Here is a 26,557-nt window from a genome sequence, read left to right as displayed (position 1 = left end):
TGGCCAGACCACTGCTGCCCGTGTACCCCTGGAACCAATTATAAAGTGCCTACAGCCAGCCCATTTTTTTATGTTAGGCCTTTGAAGCCTGTCTGCGGTCCCTCCTTCCACTAGTCCTCCACTGGCCAGACCACTGCTGCCCGTGTACCCCTGGAACCAATTATAAAGTGCCTACAGCCAGCCCATTTTCTTATGTTAGGCCTTTGAAGCCTGTCTGCGGTCCCTACTTTAAATACTCCTCCACTGACCACCAAGCTGCCTGCCCGTGTATCCATGTAACCGCTGTAAAACTTTCATGAGCCTATTGTTTGTTATGTTAGGCCTTTGATAGCCTGTCTGCGGTCCCTACTTTAAATACTCCTCCACTCACCACCAAGCTGCCTGCCCGTCTATCCATGTAACCGCTGTAAAACTGCAATGAGCCTATTGTTTGTTATTTTAGGCCTTTGATAGCCTGTCTGCGGCCCCTACTTGCAATACTCCTCCACTGACCACAATGCTGCCTGGAGTGCCTGCCTGTGTATCCACGTAACCGATGTAAAACTGCCATGACTGCCTACTGTTTGTTATTTTAGGCCTTTGATAGCCTGTCTGCAGCCCCTACTTGCAATACTCCTCCACTGACCACACCAATGCTGCCCGTGTACCCCTGGAGCCTATTTAAAAGTTCATAGAGCCTAGTTATATATTTTATTTACTATTAATAAGGCCATGATGGACTACGCTGTACCACGCTACAAGCTAACCAGTCGACACTTCTTTTGCGAGAAAAGCCATCCCAACCCTCCACCAGCATGTAGAAGACCGCATTGTCCATGCACTCTGGCAATCTGTGAGTACAAAGGTGCACCTGACAACAGACGCATGGACCTGTAGGCATGGCCACGGAAGATTACGTGTCCATTACGGCGCAATGGGTTAATGTGGTGGATGCATGGTCCACAGGGGACAGCCTACTAAGTCTGTCTGCAGTCCCTAATTCAAATTGTCCTCCACTGTCTAAATCGGAGCTTCCACCTTCTGGCTTTCGGCCTATAGTATCAGAAATTAAACTGCATTTGGCCTTCAACTTTGGTTAGGGCCTACTAACGGCTTCTGCCCCTCCCTGGTGTTGTCCTCAACTAAATAAAGCTGAGCTTCAACCTTCTGCTCCAAATTACCATTTTAAAAAATGCAATAGGCTTTTCCGGCCTACTAAAGGTGTCTGTCTGTGTGCCCCTGCCTGGTGTTGTCCTCAACTAAATAAAGCTGAGCTTCAACCTTCCGGCTCTCATTAAGTGGTTTTAAAAAAAAAAAATGGTGGTTAGGGCCTACTAACGGCTTCTGCCCCTCCCTGGTGTTGTCCTCAACTAAATAAAGCTGAGCTTCAACCTTCTGCTCCAAATTACCATTTTAAAAAATGCAATAGGCTTTTCCGGCCTACTAAAGGTGTCTGTCTGTGTGCCCCTGCCTGGTGTTGTCCTCAACTAAATAAAGCTGAGCTTCAACCTTCTGCTCCAAATTACCATTTTAAAAAATGCAATAGGCTTTTCCGGCCTACTAAAGGTGTCTGTCTGTGTGCCCCTGCCTGGTGTTGCCCTCAACTAAATAAAGCTGAGCTTCAACCTTCTGCTCCAAATTACCATTTTAAAAAATGCAATAGGCTTTTCCGGCCTACTAAAGGTGTCTGTCTGTGTGCCCCTGCCTGGTGTTGTCCTCAACTAAATAAAGCTGAGCTTCAACCTTCTGCTCCAAATTACCATTTTAAAAAATGCAATAGGCTTTTCCGGCCTACTAAAGGTGTCTGTCTGTGTGCCCCTGCCTGGTGTTGTCCTCAACTAAATAAAGCTGAGCTTCAACCTTCCGGCTCTCATTAAGTGGTTTTAAAAAAAAAAAATGGTGGTTAGGGCCTACTAACGGCTTCTGCCCCTCCCTGGTGTTGTCCTCAACTAAATAAAGCTGAGCTTCAACCTTCTGCTCCAAATTACCATTTTAAAAAATGCAATAGGCTTTTCCGGCCTACTAAAGGTGTCTGTCTGTGTGCCCCTGCCTGGTGTTGTCCTCAACTAAATAAAGCTGAGCTTCAACCTTCCGGCTCTCATTAAGTGGTTTTAAAAAAAAAAAATGGTGGTTAGGGCCTACTAACGGCTTCTGCCCCTCCCTGGTGTTGTCCTCAACTAAATAAAGCTGAGCTTCAACCTTCTGCTCCAAATTACCATTTTAAAAAATGCAATAGGCTTTTCCGGCCTACTAAAGGTGTCTGTCTGTGTGCCCCTGCCTGGTGTTGTCCTCAACTAAATAAAGCTGAGCTTCAACCTTCTGCTCCAAATTACCATTTTAAAAAATGCAATAGGCTTTTCCGGCCTACTAAAGGTGTCTGTCTGTGTGCCCCTGCCTGGTGTTGTCCTCAACTAAATAAAGCTGAGCTTCAACCTTCCGGCTCTCATTAAGTGGTTTTAAAAAAAAAAAATGGTGGTTAGGGCCTACTAACGGCTTCTGCCCCTCCCTGGTGTTGCCCTCAACTAAATAAAGCTGAGCTTCAACCTTCTGCTCCAAATTACCATTTTAAAAAATGCAATAGGCTTTTCCGGCCTACTAAAGGTGTCTGTCTGTGTGCCCCTGCCTGGTGTTGTCCTCAACTAAATAAAGCTGAGCTTCAACCTTCCGGCTCTCATTAAGTGGTTTTAAAAAAAAAAAATGGTGGTTAGGGCCTACTAACGGCTTCTGCCCCTCCCTGGTGTTGCCCTCAACTAAATAAAGCTGAGCTTCAACCTTCTGCTCCAAATTACCATTTTAAAAAATGCAATAGGCTTTTCCGGCCTACTAAAGGTGTCTGTCTGTGTGCCCCTGCCTGGTGTTGTCCTCAACTAAATAAAGCTGAGCTTCAACCTTCTGCTCCAAATTACCATTTTAAAAAATGCAATAGGCTTTTCCGGCCTACTAAAGGTGTCTGCCCCTCCCTGGTGTTGTCCTCAACTGAACAAAGCTGAGCTTCCACATTCTGGCTTTCGCCCTATACTATCAGATATTAAACTGCATTTGGCCTACTAGTGTGGTTAGGCCCTTGAAACAGTGTCTGCTGCTCTTGGGTTTGCTACTCCACTGAACAAAGCAATGCCGCCTGTTTAGTCCTGTTACCAATTTTGAACTGCATGTAGCCTACTTTATTCTTTGGCCCTATATCTGTTTCCTCCTCATCCTGCCCATTGCCCAGCCACTGCTAAATGAGTCTGCTGGTACATTGACCTAGACCACTACATTCCCCTTGTACTCTACACAGCCAGAATCTGACCCTGCTGAAAGTAAGGTTCCCCTTCCCGCATGTTATACCACCTTACACAGGGACAAAGAGGAAGGTGCAGATGAAAGTGCAGGTTCCTTCATCAGGTGGGGGGGCATACTCGTTGGCGACGTCACTGGCACAGGGCCCCTCAGAGTACGCAAAAGTGTCGCTGCTGGTGGGAGGCGCCCCCGCCATGCAAACACACCGCCGTACTTTGAGGGGCCCTGTGCCAGTGGCAATGCGAACGAGTGGGCCCCCCCCTGCTTGCTCAGGATCACAGCACTTGCAACGTTTAAATACTTACCTTTCCCTGCAACACCGCCGTGACGTAGTCCGCATTTCCTGGGCCCACGAAAAACTTGAGCCAGCCCTACTCCCCCCACAACTTTCCCCCAATTCCCTATGCCCAACTATTATTATACAGTTAATTAAGATTGGCAAGCTTCAGAAACAAGAATGGATGTTTTTGGCATTAAAATGGGCACTGTAGGTGTTTTCCTGGCCTCCACTCACTGCCGACTATGCTTCCCCATTGACTTGCATTGGGTTTCGTGTTTCGGTCGATCCCCGACTTTTAGCGATAATCGGCCGACTGCACTCGACTCGACTCTGGACAAAATCGGGTTTCCCAAAACCCTACTCGATCTTAAAAAAATGAAAGTCGCTCAACCCTAATGGTGAGTGCTGATCACTTTTTTTTCTCTTTTTTTTTTCTCTTTTTTATATTATACCCTTAGATGCTGCTGTCAATAATGACTACATCACTATAAATGGTTAAAAGAGTGTGGGGGCTTCCTCTTTATCCAAACTGGTGCCCTCAGATCATTATTTTGTGGTCCTGATGTTTGCCATGGCAATTCACGACCAAAAAGCGGCCTTACAGTCTGACGGCTGTAGTAATCTGTTCGGAAGTTACCGACATTTAGGTGGTAAAAATGCACATTTTCATTTCTGTCATACCACTTTGCATTAATTCCTGTAAAGCACCTGAAGGGTTAATAAACTACCTGACAGCAGTTTTCAATATGTCTAGGGGTGCTGTTTTTAAAATGGTATCAAGTTTGGGGGTTTCCCAATATATGGGACCCCTAAAGTCACTTCAAACATGGATAGTCCCTAAAAAAATAAATTTTGTAAATTTATTTGAAAAAATTTAAAATTGCTGCTACATTTTTAAACCTCCTAAAATGCTAACAAAATAAAATAACATTTTACAAATGGTGCTGATGTAAAGCCGACATGTGGGAAATGTTGTTTATTAATGGTTTGCTGTGGTATGACCATCTGGATTAAAGGGATAATCATTCAAATTTAGAAAATTGCTAATTTTTTAACATTTTTCTCAAATATTTTATATTTTTTATAAATAAACACAAAACATATCGACCTAAATTTATCATTATCATAAAGTATAATGTGTCACGAAAAAACAATCCCAAAATTACTGGGATTTGTTGAAGCGTTGCAGAGTTATTACCACATAAAGTGACACTGGTCAGATTTTAAAAATGTGGCTCCGTCACTAAGCATACCGATTTATTTAGTATTGAAAAAACCCAAGACAGAAACCTAATAATAAAATACCTTACATTAAACAAATGCATGTAGAAAAGCCACGGAGACACCATCCTGTGTTTCTCAACGCAAGCAATGAATAGCCAGGTCTTTCATCGGGAAGGAAAAACCACGAGAAGGGCAGCATCCAATAAAGGAAAACCACCTATGCCAAAACATGGTATCCATCCACAGACAGCTGTTTCGGGGTATTTGCCCCTCATCAGTGTGGAGTAGGAAACTGGCTATTAGGAGCAGTGCCTTATGAAAAGACTATAAACATAAGGATGATAAACATAAGGATGAATGACCTCGGGGAGATCAAAACATCCAACACCGCGGAGACACCATCACGTGTTTCTCAACGCAAGCAATGAATAGCCAGGTCTTTCACCGGGATGGTGTCTCCACAGTGTTGGATGTTTTGATCTCCTCAAGGTCATTCATCCTTATGTTTACATTAAACAAATAGCGTACTGCATGAAAATAATATATGGTATTTGGTTGACATGTTTTTTGATAAAAAAATGCGAAAGCCATCCCATCTCATCACAGCAACCATAATTGGGATGGTCCTAACTCTAATATTAAAAACCTTACCATTTGTCAAGTGACATGCATGTAGATAAGGGCTGAGACGGACTGCAACCACCTGGTGTGCAATATACGTGGCTGGGCAATATATGATGTGGCTGGGCAATATACTATGCGTCTGTGTTATATACTGCGTGAGCTGTGCTATATACTACATGGGCTGTGCTATATACTACGTGGCTTTGTTATATACTACGTGGGCTGTGTTATATACTATGTAGCTGTGCAATATATGTGGCTGTGCTATATACTACGTGGATGGGCAATATACTACATGGCTGTGTTATATACTACGTGGGTTGTGTTATATACTACCTGGCCTGTGTTATATACTACGTGGCCTGTGCATATTACGTGGCTGGGCAATATACTACATGTCTGTGTTATATAATGCGTGAGCTGTGCTATATACTATATGGGCTGTGCTATATACTACGTGGCTGTTATATACTTCATGGCCTGTGCTATATACTACATAGCTGTGCAATATACGTGGCTGGGCAATATATTATGTGGCTGGGCAATATACTACATGTCTGTGTTATATACTGCGTGACCTGTGCAATATACTACATGGGCTGTGCTATATACTACGTGGCTGTGTTATATACTACGTAGCTGTGCAATATATGTGGCTGTGCTATATACCACGTGGATGGACAATATACTACATGGCTGTGTTATATACTACGTGGGTTGTGTTATATACTACCTAGCCTGTGTTATATACTACGTGGCCTGTGCTATATACTACGTGAGCTGTGCTATATATTATGTGGGCTGTGCTATATACTATGTGGCTGTGTTATATACTACATGGCCTGTGCTATATACTAGGTAGCTGTGCAATATACATGGCTGGGCGATATACTATGTGGCAGGGCAATATACTACGTGTCTGTGTTATATACTGCATGAGCTGTGCTATATACTATGTGGGCTGTGCTATATACTACGTGGCTGTGTTATATTCTATGTGGGCTGTGTTATATACTATGTGTTAGGGTTTGCGGAACGCACCGAATATATTTATTGATGTGATTGGTGCATTCGCAACCCAGGATCCACCGTGCAGGAAATATCCTGCCGCTAAGTAAATGGCGGCACTATATGGCGGTATTAACCAGCTCTGTTAGCTTCACAGAGCGGCTGAGAAAGCAAAGCTCTGTGCCCTGTTAACTCTCACAGAGACACAGGCTAACTACCCAGAAGAGAGCAGTCAGTGGTCATGCATGCACACAACACTCCTCGCCAGAGGTGCCAGCATTCTGGGGGCTTATTTCAGCCAGGTCCCTGAATACTCTCATACACAATCTCCTCGCCGGAGGTGCCAGCATGCTAGGGGCTTATTTCAGCCGGGTCCCTTAACACATTCACGCATATGACCACAGTGGCGCAAAGCATGTAACTTTAGAAGATACTAGCGCATGGCCGTGCGGCCATGCGAGCCTTAAATAGCTGTAGCACGTACAGGACCTTAAAGAAGAGGACCAATGAGAGACTGCTACTGAGTCTGCGTACCTACAGGACCTTCCTAGAAAGACCAATAGACTTGGCTGCAGTGTCTGAACATGTGACCCTTGATCTCCACTGAGAGATCTTACCCTGGGCAAGCTCAGTGTGTGCAAAGCAGGACTTAGTCCCAGAAAAGCCTGTTCGCCGTAGATCAGTGCAGGGTACAATAGCAGAGCCTGGAGAGGCAGCAAAAACCATTTGCACTGAATCAGACTCAGTGAGACGCTGGGACCGACATCTCCGCTGAGCAGGCTCCACTGCGGCCAAAGGAGAATGGGAGACCGCAGCAGAGACGGATCGAGATTCCCCCTGTGCAGCAGAGGAAACTTGACTCCTAACATTACCCCCCTCCTAGGGCCCCCCCTCCTTGAGCCTCGCTACGCTCAAAAGCTGCAATGAGCAGCGGAGCCCGAATGTGCTCCACAGGCTCCCAGGTTCTATCCTCTGGACCGTGACCCTTTCAATCCACCAGATAAAATTTCTTGCCACGTTCCACCTTGCACCCCATGATAGCATTCACCTCAAACTCATCCGTGGATGAACCCGATGTCCCAGCAGATGACTCAGAAAACTGGGACAAAAGAACAGGCTTTAAGAGGGAAACGTGAAAGGTATCGGTGATACCAAGGCGTGGAGGAATAGCCAAATGGTAGACCACAGGGTTCACCTGTTCCACAACCTTGAACGGGCCAATGTAGAGTGGTGCAAACTTAGTGGACTCAACTCGTAGCCTGATGTTACGGGCGGAGAGCCACACTAAGTCGCCAGGAGCAAAGGTCGGGGCGGGGCGCCGGTGTGAATCAGCCGAGACCCTCATTCTCTCTTTGGAGGCCCGGATGGCATCCTGTGTGCGGTCCCAGATGTCACGTGCCTCCACCGCCCAGTCAGCCACCCTAGAATCGGTGGAAGACACGGGCATGGGCACAGGGACACGCGGATGCTGGCCGTAATTAAGGAGAAAAGGAGTCTGACCAGTGGAATCGGCTACGGCGTTGTTCAAGGCAAATTCCACCCAAGGTAGCAAAGATGCCCAGTCATTCTGCCTAGCAGAGACAAAATGTCGCAAGTATGTCACCAGAGTCTGATAGGTTCTCTCTACCAACCCATTCGTCTCGCGATGATATGCAGAGGAGAGATTCAGCCCTATGCTGAGTAAACGGCAGAGCTCTCTCCAAAACCGAGACGCAAACTGGGGACCCCAGTCGCTGACAACTTTATCAGGCATTCCATGTAAGCGGAAAATATGTTTAATGAACAACGCCGCCAAGGCCCGTGCAGAAGGTAACCGTGGTAGCGGCACCAAATGCACCATTTTCGAGAAATGATCGGTGATGACCCAAATGATGGTACAGCCGCGAGACTTGGGCAAACCCACCACAAAGTCCATCCCGACCATCTCCCTGGGTCTGTCTGCCACCGGCATGGGGTAAAGTAACCCAGCAGTCCGTTGCCATGAAGACCGATTCTGGGCGCAGGAGACACACGCCCGAATATAGTCCCCGACGTCACGGGCCATATGCGGCCACCAGTATGTCCTCGCCAAAAGCTCAGATGTCCTCTTGGTTCCAAAATGTCCACCCACTCTGGATGAGTGAGCCCAAGAGAGAACCTCCGGTCGCAAATTCGCTGGCACGAAAGTCTTGCCCGGGGGCACGGACTCTAGCGAAACAAGAGCCACGGTTCTCAGGCTCTCAGAGGGGACAATAAGCCGAGGCTCCTCATCTTCCTCCTCAGATGACACTACGGAGCGGGAGAGAGCGTCGGCACGAATGTTCTTCTCCCCAGAGAGAAAATGGAGAGTAAAATGGAACCGGGAGAAGAACAGGGACTATCTGGCCTGGCGAGAATTCAGCCGCTGGGCCGTCTGTATGTACACCAAGTTTTTGTGGTCGGTGAATACTTGGAAGGGAAAGCAAGCTTCCTCCAAGAGGTGTCTCCACTCAGAAAAAGCTAACTTCATTGATAGCAACTCCCTGTCCCCAATGGAATAATTCCTCTCCACTGGTGTGAAGGTCTTGGAGAAGAAGAAGCAAGGATGCTTCCGACCTTGAGCATCCTTTTGGAAAAGGACTGCTCCAGCACCAACGGATGAGGCATCCACCTCCATTATAAATGGCTTATCTACATCGGGGCGATGTAGAATAGGAGCGCTAGCGAAGTGTGACTTAATCGAAAGGAATGCCTTGGATACATCCTCCGACCACAACTTGGGATTTGCTCCATTCTTGGTGAGGGCAACCAAGGGAGCTACCAAAGTTGAAAAGTGTGGAATGAACTGGCGATAGTAATTGATGAACCCCATAAAGCGCTGCAACGCTTTAAGAGAATGGGGTTCCTGCCAGTCCATCACAGCCTGTAGTTTGGCAGGATCCATAGCCAAACCCTGGGCAGAGATGATATAACCAAGGAATGGCAAGGACTCCTGCTCAAACACACACTTCTCCAACTTGGCGTAGAGGGAGTTTGCCAGTAGGAGGTCGAAGACTTTGCGAACATCTCTCCGGTGGGAGTCAATATCTGGAGAGTAGATGAGAATATCATCCAGATAGACTACGACCGAGGTGGTGAGCATCTCCCGGAAGATGTCGTTCACAAAGTCTTGGAAAACGGCTGGGGCATTACAGAGCCCGAAGGGCATCACCAGATATTCATAGTGCCCATCCCTGGTGTTAAAAGCCGTCTTCCATTCGTCCCCCTCACGGATGCGAATCAGGTTATAAGCACCCCGCAAATCTAATTTAGTAAATACCCTTGCTCCCCATAGCCTATCAAAGAGCTCAGATATCAGGGGTAGTGGGTACTTGTTTTTAACGGTGATGGCATTAAGACCCCTGTAGTCAATGCATAAACGTAATTCTCCACTCTTCTTCTGCACGAAGAAGAACCCAGCCCCTGCAGGTGACACTGACTTCCTAATAAAACCTCTTGCCAGATTCTCTTGGATATACTGAGACATTGCCTCCGTCTCCGGGAGAGATAACGGATAGACTCGACCCCGGGGAGGCTCAGCACCAGGCAAGAGATCGATAGGACAGTCATAGGGGCGGTGAGGCAGAAGGGTCTCCACAGCCCTTTTGGAGAACACGTCTGCATAAGGCCAATAGTGCTTGAGGAGAGAGGAAAGATCTGCGGGTACCTCAGTTGTAGCAACCTGAACGCACTCCCTCTGACATCTACCCTCACAGGATTTACTCCATCCCCAAATTTTCCCTGAGGACCACTCTATATGAGGAGAATGAAAACGAAGCCAGGGTATCCCCAACAGGACCTCATCAACTCCCTCAGGAAGGACCAAAAGAGAAATAATCTCCTGATGTGATGGAGATACAGAAAGAGTAAAAGGGATGGTTTGGTGTGTAATCTGTGAAGGTAGTGTCGACCCATTTACCACTCAAATGGTTATTGGCTTGGCGAGCATCACCAGGGGTATTGCGTGTCGCTGAGCGAAAGCGGATGACATAAAATTACCCTCCGCCCCAGAGTCCACGCAAAGCTCTACCATAAGAGTGGATGGGCCTATGGTAATTGGCCCCTTGAAGGACAATTTTGAGGTAAACGTCGCTGTGTCTAATGTACCTCCTCCAACTGCCACTAGACGCTGAGGTTTCCTCGACCGCTGCGGACAGTTGGAGGCAAGATGTCCAGACTGCCGGCAAACATGACAGACCTTAAGGGCATGAGCAGCCTGGGACTTAGACCCCGCTCGTGACCCCTCTATAGCCTCATGTGACTCGGATGCCTGGACCGGAGATTCCAAAGGTCTGGCGAAGGTGGGAGCCAGCCGAAACCTCTGCTTACACTGAGCTCGCTCCAACCCTCGCTCGTGAAAACGAAGGTCTATGCGAGTTGATATAGATATGAGCTCCTCCAGTGTAGCGGGAATCTCCCTAGTGGCCAAAGCATCCTTCACATGGTCAGCCATCCCCCTCCAAAATACTGGGATGAATGTTTTATCTGACCACTCCAACTCAGACGCTGAAGTCCGGAAGAGAATGGCAAATTGGCTGACCATGGTCGAACCCTGAGTCAATGCCAGTAGTTGGAGCGTCGTATCATGGGTGACTTGAGGTCATACGAAGACCTGCTTCAGAGTGCCCAGAAACCGAGGAACATTCTGCACCACATGATCGTTGTGCTCCCACAGCGGCGTAGCCCACTCCAAAGCTCTGTCCGACAGGAGAGAAATTACAAATCCCACCTTTGCCCGCTCTGTGGGAAAACGTGCAGCCAGGAGCTCGAGATGTATACCGCACTGGTTCACGAATCGCCTACAGGACTTACTGTCCCCAGAGAATTTTTCAGGCAACGGAAGGTGGGATAAGGTCGGAACAGAGGTGGCAGTGGGTAAAGCTGCTGCAGCCACGCTAGCAGCCTGAAAAGCAATTGCGGTAACATCCACCGCCGAGGTTGCACGTTCGAGAGATGCCAACCGGCCCTCCAGCAGCTGGATGTACCCCTGCAATCGCTGTTCGTCCGCCATTACTTAGCCAGATCCGGGCGCTAGTATACTGTTAGGGTTTGCGGAACGCACCGAATATATTTATTGATGTGATTGGTGCATTCGCAACCCGGGATCCACCGTGCAGGAAATATCCTGCCGCTAAGTAAATGGCGGCACTATATGGCGGTATTAACCAGCTCTGTTAGCTTCACAGAGCGGCCGAGAATGCAAAGCTCTGTGGCCTGTTAACTCTCACAGAGACACAGGCTAACTACCCAGAAGAGAGCAGTCAGTGGTCATGCATGCACACAACACTCCTCGCCGGAGGTGCCAGCATTCTAGGGGCTTATTTCAGCCGGGTCCCTGAATACTCTCATATACAATCTCCTTGCCGGAGGTGCCAGCATTCTAGGGGTTTATTTCAGCTGGGTCCCTGAACACATTCACGAATATGACCACAGTGGCGCAAAGCATGTAACTTTAGAAGATACTAGCGCATGGCCGTGCGGCCATGCGAGCCTTAAATAGCTGCAGCACGTACAGGACCTTAAAGAAGAGGACCAATGAGAGACTGCTACTGAGTCTGCGTACCTACAGGACCTTCCTAGAAAGAACAATAGACTTGGGTGCAGTACCTGAACATGTGACCCTTGATCTCCACTGAGAGATCTTACCCTGGGCATGCTCAGTGTGTGCAAAGCAGGACTTAGTCCCAGAAAAGCCTGTTCGCCGTAGATCAGTACAGGGTACAATAGCAGAGCCTGGAGAGGCAGCAAAAACCCTTTGCACTGAATCAGACTCAGTGAGACGCTGGGACCGACGTCTCCGCTGAGCAGGCTCCACTGCGGCCGAAGGAGAATGGGAGACCGCAGCAGAGACGGATCGAGATTCCCCCTGTGCAGCAGAGGAAACTCGACTCCTAACACTATGTAGCTGTGCAATATACGTATACTACATGGCTGGGCAATATACTATGTGTCTGTATTATATACTACGTGGCTGGGCAATATACTACGTGGCTGTGTTATATACTATGTGGGCTGTGTTATAAACTACGTGGCCTGTGCTATATACTACATGAGCTGTGCTATATAATATGTGGGCTGTGCTATATACTTTTTGGGCTGTGCTATATACTATGTGGCCTGGGCTATATACTATGTAGCTGTGCAATATATACGTGGCTGTGCTATATACTACGTGGCTGGGCAATATAATACGTGGCTGTGCTATGTACTACGTTACTGTGTTATATACTATGTGGGCTGTGTTATATACTATGTGGGCTGTGTTATATACTACGTGGGCTGTGTTATATACTACGTGGGCTGTGCTATATACTACGTGGGCTGTATGCTACTTGGCTGTGCTATATTTCTCTGCTGTATCTGTGCATCATGAATTGTGGTATGTGTTAAAGAGGGGGAGCCCACTGAGGCTCTTTCGCCCTGGGCCCTCAAAAACCTGGAGCAGGCCCTGGCTTCATTGATTGGTCACGCCCGGCCACAAACAATCAGCGACAGGCGCAGTCCGGCCACGAATTGGTGCGGAATTTGAACCGCGCTTCGCTAATTTTTTGGAAGTGCATTTGAACAGCAAGGTGGATTGCTGTTGAGGGGAAATAGAGAAAATAAAAATCTATAAATCTTCAGCATAGCGAGTGTGAATGAGCTGAGTGTGACCTGAGCGTAAGTGTGAACGGCGGTAAGTGTGACTTGTGATTCAGTGATTTTGGAATCAGGGAGTTTCCAAGGGAGGAATTGCTGTCTGTTTTTTATTAATACTTTGTATTTATTTTTTATTTAACGTTTCTATGTGGTGCAATCCCCATTAGGAAATGTGCTCCACTATTGTTAATGCCGTCCAGTGCACATCTTGCCACATGTATGCAATCCTTGATCAGCCGGTCAAGGGTGCATACTGCTGTGCGAGATGTGAGCACGTTGAGCATTTGGAAGCCCAGATTCTGGATCTAAATGTGCAGCTGGCAACACTGAGATCCATTGACAACATGGAAAGGAGTCTTCTGCTCACTGAGCAGATGCTCAATGGGATAGATGAGGGGGGGATGGTAGGATGGAGCTGTAGGACAGTGAAGTAGCAAGCTGGGTGACATTTAAGAAGCGGGGTAAAGGGAAGAGTGCCAGGGAGGCTAGTCCTGATCTGGCACACCCCAATAAGTTTGCTAAGTTGGCAGATGAGGGGGATGCCAGTACAGGGGTAGCACTGCTGCAGCCAGGCATGTCCTCTGAAAGCCGGAGGAGTGACTGCTCCAGTAAGGAGGGAAATAGGAGAGCAGGGCAGGCCAGACATGTGCTGGTAGTGGGGGACTCAATTATTAGGGGAACAGATAGAGCAATCTGTCACAAAGACAGGGATCGTCGAACGGTGTGCTGCCTACCTGGGGCTCGAGTCCGACACATCGCTGATCGGGTGGACAGATTACTGGGAGGGGCTGGTGAGGACGCAGCGGTCATGGTGCACATTGGCACAAATGACAAAGTTACAGGTAGGTGGAAGGTTCTTAAAGATGATTTCAGGGAATTAGGCTGCAAGCTGAAAGCAAGGACCTCCAACGTGGTATTTTCCGAAATACTGCCTGTACCACGTGCCACGCCAGAGAGGCAATTAGGGAGGTTAATAAGTGGCTCAAGAATTGGTGTAGGAAGGAGGGGTTTGGGTTCCTGCAGAACTGGGCCGACTTCTCAGTTGGCTACAGGCTGTACTGTCATGATCTCTGCAGGCAGAGATCATAGCAAGCCTATAGAGGGACAAGCTCTCGGAAGATGGAACTATACTGACCATGAACTGAGCCTGCCGCGCAACTAGAAATAGCCAGGTAGCATTTCCTATTTATCGCTAGATGCCCAGCTCTGGCCTAAGACCTAAATAGCTAGCAGAGGGAAATATAAGACCTGGCTCACCTCTAGAGAAATATTCCAAAGAAGACAGTAGCCCCCCACATATAATGACGGTGAGTTCAGATGAAACAACAAACGCAGCAGGAAAATAGTCTTAGCAAATTTGAGGTCCGCTTACTAGATAGCAGAAGACAGATAGTATACTTTCATGGTCAGCAGAAAAATACTAACAAAACACCATCCAGAGATTACCTTAAACTCTGGCATTAACTCATAACGCCAGAGTAGCAATCCCTGATCGACGAGAGCTTTCCAGACACAGTAACAAAACTTCAGCTGCGAACTGGAACAAATAGGCAAAACAAAACATGGACAAAAGTCCAACTTATCAGTAGTTGTCTAGAAGCAGGAACAAGCACTGAGAGGCATCAGATAACATTGTTGACCGGCAAGAAACCACCAGAGAAATGAGCTTAAATAGCGACACCCACTACTGATGGAATCAGGTGAAACAGGAAAGAGGATGACAAGTCCAATTCCACAAGCGGCCACCGGGGGAGCCCAGAATCCAAATTCACAACAGTACCCCCCCCTCAAGGAGGGGGCACCGAACCCTCACCAGATCCACCAGGGCGACCAGGATGAGCCCTATGGAAGGCACGAACAAGATCAGAAGCATGAACATCAGATGCATTGACCCAAGAATTATCCTCCTGGCCGTAACCCTTCCAGTTGACCAGATACTGGAGTTTCCGTCTGGAAACACGAGAGTCCAAAATTTTCTCCACAACGTACTCCAACTCACCCTCAACCAACACCGGAGCAGGAGGCTCAACAGAAGGTACAACAGGTACCTCATACCTGCGCAATAACGACCGATGAAAAACGTTATGAATGGAAAAGGACGCAGGGAGGTCCAAACGGAAAGAAACAGGATTAAGAATCTCCAATATTCTATAAGGGCCGATGAACCGAGGTTTAAACTTAGGAGAAGAGACCCTCATAGGGACAAAACGAGAAGACAACCACACTAAATCTCCAACACAAAGCCGAGAACCAACACGACGATGACGGTTGGCAAAACGCTGAGTCTTCTCCTGTGACAACTTCAAATTGTCCATAACCTGCCCCCAGATGTGATGCAATCTCTCCACCACCGCATCCACTCCAGGACAATCCGAGGATTCCACCTGACCGGAGGAAAATCGAGGGTGAAACCCCGAATTACAGAAAAACGGGGACACCAAGGTGGAAGAACTGGCCCGATTATTGAGGGCGAACTCTGCCAATGGCAAAAAAGCAACCCAATCATCCTGGTCAGCAGAGACAAAACACCTCAGATATGTCTCAAGGGTCTGATTAGTCCGCTCGGTCTGGCCATTAGTCTGAGGGTGAAAAGCAGATGAAAAAGACAAATCTATGCCCATCCTAGCACAGAATGCCCGCCAAAATCTAGACACAAATTGGGTACCTCTGTCAGAAACAATATTCTCAGGAATACCGTGCAATCGGACAACATTCTGAAAAAACAGAGGAACCAACTCAGAAGAAGAAGGCAACTTGGGCAGAGGAACCAAATGGACCATTTTAGAGAAACGGTCACAGACCACCCAGATGACAGACATCTTCTGGGAAACAGGCAGATCTGAAATAAAATCCATCGAGATGTGTGTCCAAGGCCTCTTAGGAATAGGCAAGGGCAACAGCAGTCCGCTAGCCCGAGAACTACAAGACTTGGCCCGAGCACAAACGTCACATGACTGCACAAAGACTCGCACATCTCGTGACAGAGAAGGCCACCAGAAGGATCTTGCCACCAAATCCCTGGTACCAAAAATTCCGGGATGACCTGCCAATGCAGAAGAATGTACCTCAGAGATGACTCTGCTGGTCCAATCATCCGGAACAAACAGTCTATCAGGCGGACAACGATCCGGTCTATCCGCCTGAAACTCTTGCAAGGACCGCCGCAGATCAGGAGAAACGGCCGACAAAATTACTCCCTCCCTAAGGATACCTGTGGGTTCAGAATTACCAGGAGAGTCCGGGTCAAAACTCCTAGAAAGGGCATCTGCCTTAACATTCTTAGAACCCGGTAGGTATGACACCACAAAATTAAAGCGAGAAAAAAATAAAGACCAGCGCGCCTGTCTAGGATTCAGGCGTCTGGCAGTCTCAAGATAAATCAAATTTTTGTGGTCAGTCAATACCACCACCTGATGCCTAGCCCCCTCGAGCCAATGGCGCCACTCCTCAAACGCCCACTTCATGGCCAAAAGCTCCCGATTCCCAACATCATAATTCCGCTCTGCGGGCGAAAATTTGCGAGAAAAGAAGGCACAAGGCCTAATGACGGAGCAGTCGGAACCTTTCTGCGACAACACTGCCCCAGCTCCGATCTCCGAAGCGTCAACCTCAACCTGAAAAGGCAGATTCACATCAGGCTGACGCAACACAGGGGCAGAGGCAAAACGGCGCTTAAGCTCCTGAAAGGCCTCTACAGCATGAGGGGACCAATTAGCAACATCAGCGCCTTGTCTGGTCAAATCAGTCAGTGGTTTAACGACATCCGAAAAACCAGCAATAAATCGGCGGTAAAAGTTGGCAAAGCCCAAAAATCTCTGAAGACCCTTAAGAGAGGAGGGCTGAGTCCAGTCACAAATAGCTTGCACCTTGACGGGATCCATCTCAATGGAAGAGGGAGAAAAAATATACCCCAAAAAGGAAATTTTCTGGACCCCAAAAACGCACTTAGACCCCTTCACACATAAAGAATTAGACCGCAGAACCTGAAAAACTCTCCTGACCTGCTGGACATGAGAGCCCCAGTCATCAGAAAAAATCAGAATATCATCCAGATATATTATCATAAATTTATCCAGAAAATCGCGGAAAATATCATGCATAAAAGACTGGAAAACTGAAGGGGCATTAGAAAGACCAAAAGGCATGACCAAATACTCAAAGTGGCCCTCGGGCGTATTAAATGCGGTCTTCCACTCATCCCCCTGCCTGATCCGCACCAAATTATACGCCCCACGAAGATCAATTTTAGAGAACCACTTAGCACCCTCTATACGAGCAAACAAATCAGTAAGCAATGGCAATGGGTATTGATACTTAACAGTGATCTTATTCAGAAGCCGATAATCAATACATGGTCTCAAAGAGCCGTCTTTTTTTGAGACAAAGAAAAACCCAGCTCCCAAGGGAGAAGAAGATGGACGAATATGTCCCTTTTCCAAAGACTCCTTTATATATTCCCGCATAGCAGCATGTTCCGGCACAGACAAATTAAACAAACGACCCTTTGGATATTTACAACCCGGTATCAAATCTATGGCACAATCGCACTCACGGTGCGGAGGTAACGACCCAAGCTTGGGTTCGTCAAAGACGTCTTGATAATCAGAGAGGAACTCAGGGACTTCAGAGGGAATGGACGACGAAATAGAAACCAAAGGTACGTCCCCATGAATACCCTTACATCCCCAGCTCAACACAGACATAGCTCTCCAGTCCAAGACTGGGTTGTGAGACTGCAACCATGGCAATCCCAGTACCAAATCGTCATGTAAATTATACAGCACCAGGAAACGAATAATCTCCTGGTGATCCGGATTGATACGCATGGTTACTTGTGTCCAGTATTGTGGTTTATTATTAGCCAATGGGGTGGAGTCAATCCCCTTCAGAGGAATAAGAGTCTCCAAAGGCTCTAAATCAAAACCACAACGATTGGCAAAGGACCAATCCATAAGACTCAGAGCGGCGCCAGAGTCAACATAGGCGTCCGTGGCAATGGATGACAAAGAGCAAATCAGGGTTACAGACAAAATAAACTTAGACTGAATGGTGCCAATGGAAACAGACTTATCAAGCTTCTTTGTACGCCTAGAGCATGCCGATATAACATGAGTAGAATCCCCACAATAGAAACACAATCCATTCTTCCGTCTAAAATTCTGTCGCTCGCTCCTGGACAGAATTCTATCACACTGCATACTTTCTGGCGTCTTTTCCATAGACACCGCCAGATGGTGCATCGGTTTGCGCTCCCGCAGACGCCTATCAATCTGAATAGCCATTGTCATGGACTCATTCAGACCTGCAGGCAAAGGGAACCCCACCATAACATCCTTAACGGCATCAGAGAGACCTTCTCTGAAAGTTGCCGCCAAGGCGCACTCATTCCACTGAGTAAGCACAGACCATTTACGGAATTTTTGGCAGAAAACTTCAGCTTCGTCTTGCCCCTGAGATAGTGCCATCAAAGTTTTTTCTGCCTGAAGTTCCAAATGAGGTTCCTCATAAAGCAAGCCCAAGGCCAGAAAAAACGCATCCACATCGCGTAACGCAGGATCCCCTGCTGGCAATGAGAAGGCCCAATCTTGAGGGTCACCCCTGAGCAAGGAAATCACAATCCTAACCTGCTGAGCAGGGTCTCCAGCTGAACGAGACTTCAGGGACAAATAAAGCTCACAATTATTTCGGAAATTCTGGAAGCTAGCTCTATTCCCTGTGAAGAACTCCGGCAAAGGAATTCTCGGCTCAGATACCGGAGCATGTACTACAAAATCTTGTAAATTTTGTACTTTCGTGATGAGATTATTCAAACCCGCAGTTACACTCTGGAGATCCATTATTGTCAGGTGCACACAGAGCATACAGAGATTAGGAGGAGAGAGAGAAAAAAGACTGCAGCAAGGCAGACTGGAGGAAAAAAAAAAAAAAAAAAAAAAATTCCAGCAGACTTCTTATAACTCTCCTTTCTCAACCTGGGTCTTTAACACTTTAGTGGCCGGTCAAACTGTCATGATCTCTGCAGGCAGAGATCATAGCAAGCCTATAGAGGGACAAGCTCTCGGAAGATGGAACTATACTGACCATGAACTGAGCCTGCCGCGCAACTAGAAATAGCCAGGTAGCATTTCCTATTTATCGCTAGATGCCCAGCTCTGGCCTAAGACCTAAATAGCTAGCAGAGGGAAATATAAGACCTGGCTCACCTCTAGAGAAATATTCCAAAGAAGACAGTAGCCCCCCACATATAATGACGGTGAGTTCAGATGAAACAACAAACGCAGCAGGAAAATAGTCTTAGCAAATTTGAGGTCCGCTTACTAGATAGCAGAAGACAGATAGTATACTTTCATGGTCAGCAGAAAAATACTAACAAAACACCATCCAGAGATTACCTTAAACTCTGGCATTAACTCATAACGCCAGAGTAGCAATCCCTGATCGACGAGAGCTTTCCAGACACAGTAACAAAACTTCAGCTGCGAACTGGAACAAATAGGCAAAACAAAACATGGACAAAAGTCCAACTTATCAGTAGTTGTCTAGAAGCAGGAACAAGCACTGAGAGGCATCAGATAACATTGTTGACCGGCAAGAAACCACCAGAGAAATGAGCTTAAATAGCGACACCCACTACTGATGGAATCAGGTGAAACAGGAAAGAGGATGACAAGTCCAATTCCACAAGCGGCCACCGGGGGAGCCCAGAATCCAAATTCACAACACTGTACGCTAGGGACGGGCTGCATCTCAATAGGGAAGGTGCAGCTGTGCTGGGGGAGAAAATGGCTAGAAGGCTGGAGGAGTGTTTAAACTAGGGATTGGGGGGAGGGTATTCATTTTATAGGAGGGGAAGATAGTGCAGATAGAGACCTGGGCACAAATAAGGAAGTTGGGGGTGGCGGTGGCATGGGGGGTGGGGTTAGAACAGTTAATAATTTAAGAAAGAATAGAGGTACAGAGAGGAACATCAAGTGCATGTCTACAAATGCCAGAAGCCTCACCAACAAAATGGACGAATTAGAACTAATGTTGTGGGAGCATAATTATGACATGGTGGGGATATCTGAGACAAAGCTGGATGAGAGCCATGACTGGGCTGTTAACTTGCAGGGCTATAGCCTGTTCAGAAATGACCGTACAGATAAGCGAGGGGGATGGGGTGTGTCTATATGTAAAATCATCCTTAAAACCCATCCTGCGTGATAATATAGGTGAATTTAATGAAAATGTAGAGTCCCTGTGGGTGGAGATAAGGGGAGGGGGAAAAATAATAAATTACTTATAGGGGTTTGTTATAAATCTCCAAAAATAATGGAAGCAATGGAGAATATCCTCGTAAAGCAAATAGATGAAGCTGCGACTCAAGGAGAAGTCATTATTATGGGGGACTTCAACTACCCTGAAATAGATTGGGGAACAGAAACCTGCAGTTCCAGCAAAGGTAATCGGTTTTTGACAACTATGAGAGACAATTACCTTTCACAACTGGTTCAGGACCCAACAAGAAGGGGGGCACTGCTAGACCTAATATTAACCAACAGGCCAGACCGCATATCAAATATAAGAAGTTGGGGGTCACTTGGGGAATAGTGATCACGAAATAATAAGTTTTCATGTATCCTTTAATAAGATGGGTAGTAGGGGGGTTACAAGGACACTGAACTTCAGGAGGGCAAATTTCCAACGGATGAGAGAGGATCTTGGTACAATTAACTGGGACGATATCCTGAGACACAAAAATACACAAAGAAAATGGGAGACGTTTATTAGCATCCTGGATAGGACCTGTGCACAGTATATACCGTATGGGAATAAACATACTAGAAATAGGAGGAAACCAATATGGCTAAATAGGGCTGTAAGGGGCGCAATAAGGGACAAAAAGAAAGCATTTAGAGAATTAAAGGAAGTAGGTAGTGAGGAGGCATTAAATAAATACAAAAAATTAAATAAATTCTGTAAAAAGCAAATCAAGGCAGCAAAGATTGAGGCAGACTCATTGCCAGAGAGAGTAAAAATAATCCCAAAATATTCTTTAAGTACATAAATAGTAAGAAACTAAAAAATGAAAGTGTTGGCCCCCTTAAAAATAGTCTGGGTGAAATGGTGGATGAGGATGAGGAAAAAGCCAATATGCTATATGACTTTTTTTCATCAGTATTTACAAAAGAAAATCCCATGGCAGACAAAATGACTAGTGATAAAAATTCCCAATTAAATGTCACCTGCTTAACCCAGCAGGAAGTACGGCGGCATCTAAAAATCACTAAAATTGACAAATCTCCGGGCCCGGATGGGATACACCCTCGAGTACTGCAGGAATTAAGTACAGTCATTGATAGAGCATTATTTTTAATCTTTAAAGACTCCATAGTAACAGGGTCTGTACCACAGGACAGGCATATAGCAAATGTGGTGCCAATGTTCAAAAAAGGGGACAAAAACTGAACTCGGTAATTATAGGCCAGTAAGCTTAACCTCTACTGTGGGTAAAATCCTGGAGGGTTTTCTGTTATGATCCTTAGTGGTTGAGGATCACGAATTACTTCAGCTAAGTAACAAACATAGGACAAGCTCTAGGGAGGTGGCAAACTGGACTGACCGCAAATCTGAACCTATCCAAACACACTAGAAGTAGCCGGTGAACGTGCCTAAAAATCCTAGACGTCTCGAGCCAGCCTGAGGAACTAACTACCCCTAGAGAGAAAGAAAGACCTCTCTTGCCTCCAGAGAAATAATCCCCAAAGATATAGAAGCCCCCAACAAATAATAACGGTGAGGTAAGAGGAAGGCACATACACAGGGGTGAAAACAGATTCAGCAAATGAGGCCCACTAATACTAGATAGCAGAAAATAGTAAAGGGGTCTGTGCGGTCAGTAAAAAACCCTTACAAAATACCCACACTGAGATTTCAAGAACCCCCACACCAACTAACGGTGTGGGGGGAGAAACTCAGTCCCCTAGAGCAACCAGCAAGCGAGGAGATCACATCTTAGCAAGCTGGACAAGAAACATGATGAATGCTGATAATCAAAAAATGAACGGACAAAAACTTAGCTTGTCTTGGAGAGGCTGGGAGCAAGGTAATCACAAGGAATCTGAAGAGCACTGAATACATTGATAGCAGGCAAGGAACTGAGTATCCAGGTGAGTTAAATAGGAAACCAACCAAGGATAACGAACCAGCTGATGCAGCCAACCTGCAGAAAGACAACACTACACAGTACCGCTTGTGACCACTAGAGGGAGCCTAAAAATAGAGTTCACAACAGTACCCCCCCCTTGAGGAGGGGTCACCGAACCCTCATCAAGACCCCCAGGGCGATCAGGATGAGCCGCGTGGAAGGCACGAACCAAATCGGCCGCTGTTATGGTTCTCAATGGCAAGAGAACATAGCCCAGCAAACATAAGTACTAGCTCTTGGAAGGATGGAAACTAAACTGACCATAAACTAAACCTGCCGCACAACTAACAGTAGCCGGGTAGCGTTGCCTACGTTTTTTTATCCCTAGACGCCCAGCGCCGGCCGGAGGACTAACTAATCCTGGCAGAGGAAAATATAGTCCTGGCTCACCTCTAGAGAAATTTCCCCGATAGGCAGACAGAGGCCCCCACATATATTGGCGGTGATTTTAGATGAAATGACAAACGTAGTATGAAAATAGGTTTAGCAAAATTGAGGTCCGCTTACTAGATAGCAGGAAGACAGAAAGGGCACTTTCATGGTCAGCTGAAAACCCTATCAAAATACCATCCTGAAATTACTTTAAGACTCTAGTATTAACTCATAACATCAGAGTGGCAATTTCAGATCACAAGAGCTTTCCAGACACAGAAACGAAACTACAGCTGTGAACTGGAACAAAATGCAAAAACAAACGAGGACTAAAGTCCAACTTAGCTGGGAGTTGTCTAGAAGCAGGAACATGCACAGAAAGGCTTCTGATTACAATGATGACCGGCATGGAAGTGACAGAGGAGCAAGGTTAAATAGCGACTCCCACATCCTGATGGAAACAGGTGAACAGAGGGGATGATGCACACCAGTTCAATTCCACCAGTGGCCACCGGGGGAGCCCAAAATCCAATTTCACAACAGTACCCCCCCCTCAAGGAGGGGGCACCGAACCCTCACCAGAACCACCAGGGCGATCAGGATGAGCCCTATGAAAGGCACGGACCAGATCGGAGGCATGAACATCAGAGGCAGTCACCCAAGAATTATCCTCCTGACCGTATCCCTTCCATTTGACCAGATACTGGAGTTTCCGTCTGGAAACACGGGAGTCCAAGATTTTTTCCACAACGTACTCCAACTCGCGCTCAACCAACACCGGAGCAGGAGGCTCAATGGAAGGCACAACCGGTACATCATACCTGCGCAACAATGACCGATGAAAAACATTATGAATAGAAAAAGATGCAGGGAGGTCCAAACGGAAGGACACAGGGTTAAGAATCTCCAATATCTTGTACGGGCCGATGAACCGAGGCTTAAACTTAGGAGAAGAAACCCTCATAGGGACAAAACGAGAAGACAACCACACCAAGTCCCCAACACAAAGCCGAGGACCAACCCGACGCCGGCGGTTGGCAAAAAGCTGAGTCTTCTCCTGGGCCAAACTTCAAATTGTCCACTACCTGCCCCCAAATCTGATGCAACCTCTCCACCACAGCATCCACTCCAGGACAATCCGAAGATTCCACCTGACCAGAAGAAAATCGAGGATGAAACCCCGAATTACAGAAAAAAGGAGACACCAAGGTGGCAGAGCTGGCCCGATTATTGAGGGCAAACTCCGCTAAAGGCAAAAAAGCAACCCAATCATCCTGATCTGCAGACACAAAACACCTCAAATATGTCTCCAAGGTCTGATTCGTCCGCTCGGTCTGGCCATTAGTCTGAGGATGGAAAGCAGACGAGAAAGACAAATCTATGCCCATCCTAGCACAGAATGCTCGCCAAAATCTAGACACGAACTGGGTTCCTCTGTCAGAAACGATATTCTCCGGAATACCATGCAAACGGACCACATTTTGAAAAAACAGAGGAACCAACTCGGAAGAAGAAGGCAACTTAGGCAGGGGAACCAAATGGACCATCTTAGAGAAACGGTCACACACCACCCAGATGACAGACATCTTCTGAGAAACAGGAAGATCCGAAATAAAATCCATCGAGATGTGCGTCCAGGGCCTCTTCGGGATAGGCAAGGGCAACAACAATCCACTAGCCCGAGAACAACAAGGCTTGGCCCGAGCACAAACGTCACAAGACTGCACAAAGCCTCGCACATCTCGAGACAGGGAAGGCCACCAGAAGGACCTTGCCACCAAATCCCTGGTACCAAAGATTCCAGGATGACCTGTCAACGCAGAAGAATGAACCTCAGAAATGACTTTACTGGTCCAATCATCAGGAACAAACAGTCTACCAGGTGGGCAACGATCAGGTCTATCCGCCTGAAACTCCTGCAAGGCCCGCCGCAGGTCTGGAGAAACGGCAGACAATATCACTCCATCCTTAAGGATACCTGTAGGTTCAGAGTTACCAGGGGAGTCAGGCTCAAAACTCCTAGAAAGGGCATCCGCCTTAACATTCTTAGAACCCGGCAGGTAGGACACCACAAAATTAAACCGAGAGAAAAACAACGACCAGCGCGCCTGTCTAGGATTCAGGCGTCTGGCGGACTCAAGATAAATTAGATTTTTGTGGTCAGTCAATACCACCACCTGATGTCTAGCCCCCTCAAGCCAATGGCGCCACTCCTCAAAAGCCCACTTCATGGCCAAAAGCTCCCGATTCCCAACATCATAATTCCGCTCGGCGGGCGAAAATTTACGCGAGAAAAAGGCACAAGGTCTCATCACGGAACAATCGGAACTTCTCTGCGACAAAACTGCCCCAGCTCCGATTTCAGAAGCGTCGACCTCAACCTGAAAAGGAAGAGCAACATCAGGCTGACGCAACACAGGGGCGGAAGAAAAGCGGCGCTTAAGCTCCCGAAAGGCCTCCACAGCAGCAGGGGACCAATCAGCAACATCAGCACCCTTCTTAGTCAAATCAGTCAATGGTTTAACAACATCAGAAAAACCAGCAATAAATCGACGATAAAAGTTAGCAAAGCCCAAAAATTTCTGAAGACTCTTAAGAGAAGAGGGTTGCGTCCAATCACAAATAGCCTGAACCTTGACAGGATCCATCTCGATGGAAGAGGGGGAAAAAATATATCCCAAAAAAGAAATCTTTTGAACCCCAAAAACGCACTTAGAACCCTTCACACACAAGGAATTAGACCGCAAAACCTGAAAAACCCTCCTGACCTGCTGGACATGAGAGTCCCAGTCATCCGAAAAAATCAAAATATCATCCAGATACACAATCATAAATTTATCCAAATAATCACGGAAAATGTCATGCATAAAGGACTGAAAGACTGAAGGGGCATTTGAAAGACCAAAAGGCATCACCAAATACTCAAAGTGGCCCTCGGGCGTATTAAATGCGGTCTTCCACTCATCCCCCTGCTTAATTCGCACCAAATTATATGCCCCACGGAGATCTATCTTAGAGAACCACTTGGCCCCCTTTATGCGAGCAAACAAATCAGTCAGCAGTGGCAACGGATATTGATATTTAACCGTGATTTTATTCAAAAGCCGATAATCAATACACGGTCTCAAAGAGCCATCTTTCTTAGCCACAAAGAAAAAACCGGCTCCTAAGGGAGATGACGAAGGACGAATATGTCCCTTTTCCAAGGACTCCTTTATATATTCTCGCATAGCAGCATGTTCAGGCACAGACAGATTAAATAAACGACCCTTAGGGTATTTACTACCCGGAATCAAATCTATGGCACAATCGCACTCCCGGTGCGGAGGTAATGAACCAAGCTTAGGTTCTTCAAAAACGTCACGAAATTCAGTCAAGAATTCAGGAATCTCAGAGGGAATAGATGATGAAATGGAAACCACAGGTACGTCCCCATGCGTCCCCTTACATCCCCAGCTTAACACAGACATAGCTTTCCAGTCAAGGACTGGGTTATGAGATTGCAGCCATGGCAATCCAAGCACCAACACATCATGTAGGTTATACAGCACAAGAAAGCGAATAATCTCCTGATGATCCGGATTAATCCGCATAGTTACTTGTGTCCAGTATTGTGGTTTATTACTAGCCAATGGGGTGGAGTCAATCCCCTTCAGGGGTATAGGAGTTTCAAGAGGCTCCAAATCATACCCACAGCGTTTGGCAAAGGACCAATCCATAAGACTCAAAGCGGCGCCAGAGTCGACATAGGCATCCGCGGTAATAGATGATAAAGAACAAATCAGGGTCACAGATAGAATAAATTTAGACTGTAAAGTGCCAATTGAAACAGACTTATCAAGCTTCTTAGTACGCTTAGAGCATGCTGATATAACATGAGTTGAATCACCGCAATAGAAGCACAACCCATTTTTTCATCTTAAATTCTGCCGTTCACTTCTGGACAGAATTCTATCACATTGCAT

Source organism: Ranitomeya variabilis, chromosome 2 (assembly GCF_051348905.1).
Source record: "Ranitomeya variabilis isolate aRanVar5 chromosome 2, aRanVar5.hap1, whole genome shotgun sequence".
In the NCBI taxonomy this organism is placed as follows: Eukaryota; Metazoa; Chordata; class Amphibia; order Anura; family Dendrobatidae; genus Ranitomeya; species Ranitomeya variabilis.
This window is presented reverse-complemented; position numbering follows the sequence as displayed.